General features: G+C 51.8%; 1 non-coding gene across 1 annotated transcript; it reads right to left on the minus strand.

Annotated features, from left to right (window-relative positions):
* Nucleotides 1–374: 374 nt before the first annotated feature.
* TRNAC-ACA (transfer RNA cysteine (anticodon ACA)) lies at nucleotides 375–446 on the minus strand. Its single transcript has one exon. It is a non-coding gene; the product is annotated as a tRNA-Cys (tRNA).
* Nucleotides 447–1966: the final 1520 nt, after the last annotated feature.

The following is a 1966-nucleotide window of genomic DNA, read 5'->3' on the forward strand; positions in this document are numbered from 1 at the left end:
ATCTCTTTCTCTATGGCTTGATGCCTCCCTCGCCTCGGCAGAGAATTCTGGGCCATTATTATTATTATTATTATTATTATTATTATTATTATTATTATTATTATTATTATTATTATTATTATTATTATTATTATTATTATTATTATTATTGGTTCACAGGAAGGGAAAGGCGCAGTATCTGTCACACTTGCTCTGTGGACACCTGAACCGCGCCGTAAGGGAAGGGATGAAGGTGGGAGTGAAAGTGGATAGAGAGAAAGGGGGGCCGTAGTGGAGGGCTACGGAGTAATTTCGACCACCTGGGGATCTTTAACGTGCGCTGACATCGCACAGCACACGGACGCCACTTCGTTTCGCCTCCATCGAAACGCAGCCGCCGAGGCCGGGATTCGATCCCGGGAACTCCGGAACTGTAGTCGGGCGTCTTACCACTGCACCACCCCGGCGGGGCATGGCGCTGTTCACATATTCGGTCGACGCTCGCGCGATAACCTTCAAATAGCGCTCGACTGTACATTAAGTCGTCCGTATCATAAGCATGCAGACGCAGGTCCGCAGCGATGCGCGAGGCTCGCGATCGCTCTTCTAGAATCTGATGATACCGCATACGAAGACTTTCCAGATACTCACGCATCGCGAACGTCAACTCGTCAGCGTTTCCAATGATTCTCATGCGGTGCAGCATGCCGTTCATTGCTGCAGTGTTGCGCGCCCGCCTTTGCTTACCTGCACGGACCAAAATATCGAGCCATTCAAGCTTCAACGATTCCCACACCTCAAACTGAAATCTGCAATCTTGCCAACTGAGCTGATCAAGTCTCGGCGGATGTCGCGGACACTGACGAGATCGTGGAGGACGGAAACATCCATGCGCCAAGTTCCAGACGAGTCCGGATGGCCCGACGCACTCATCAACGACAAAACCACCGGGAGGTGGTCGCTGAGGTGCCCGACACCAACAGGTGGAGTAACCACTTCGCACGATACTAAGACATCAGCGGGAGGCAGATACACGCGGTCAATGCGACTCCCGCTCTGGCCTCGTGCCCTTGTGGCCACGAAAGCGTCGCCGTGTAGAGCGATCCACGCGTCGGATAGCTGGAGCTGTCGTACAAGCTTCAACTCCTTTGCATGATAGCAGGACGTACCCTGCCTTGGTCCGCGGATGTCGCGTGTTGAGTCTAGTACGCAATTAACATCACCTAGGAGCACGTGAGGCGTAGGCTCCAAAACCTGCGACGCAACTGAACGGAAGAACTCATTCGTTGAAGCGCGCGTAACTGGGGCGTACACATTCACGAACCTGACCTTCCGCCCGTTAAAAAAAAAAAAAAAACGTCTACGAAGAGGACGCGGCCATCAACACCAAAGGTGCAATGCGCTCCTGCCCGACATGCCGGTGTGAGAAAAATCACTCCAACGCCGCAAAACCGCGAGTTCGTCAACGTAAAGAAAGCGTCCATATTGAAACGCGAACGAAAAAAAGTAACGTCAGCAGGAGAGCGGAAATTACACTCTTGTATAAATCAAACATCAAGGTTGTGCAAGCGCGCTAGGTTCAATACTCCCCGTTGCTTTTCGGGGTTTCTAAACCATTGAACGTTATAGGAAGCAAAGCGAAACTGGGCCATCATGAAAATGAAGAAGAAAACAAGCACAACAAAGTAAAGCAATATAACAAATAATCAAGGAGGAACTCTACGAACTCACAGCGATACTGCACACCAGCGTTGGGCAGGTGCATGGGGAGCAGGTTTAGGCGCCCGCTGTTGTTCGAGCTGAGGGCTGGTCGACGGCGGAGAAGTGACGACACGCTGCACTTTTCGGGCTGCCGCAAGGTCCGTGCTCCGTAGGCGACTGCAGAAACGCAGTCCCGCAAAGAAACACATGCACAGCAGGGCCCGCGCAGCCTATCGTTCAGTGCACACGTTGACGAGGCTAAAACGCTGAAATCCCCGCAGAGGCC

Source organism: Amblyomma maculatum, unplaced genomic scaffold (assembly GCF_055883805.1).
Source record: "Amblyomma maculatum isolate TAMU_Amacu unplaced genomic scaffold, ASM5588380v1 scaffold_15, whole genome shotgun sequence".
NCBI lineage: Eukaryota > Metazoa > Arthropoda > Arachnida > Ixodida > Ixodidae > Amblyomma > Amblyomma maculatum.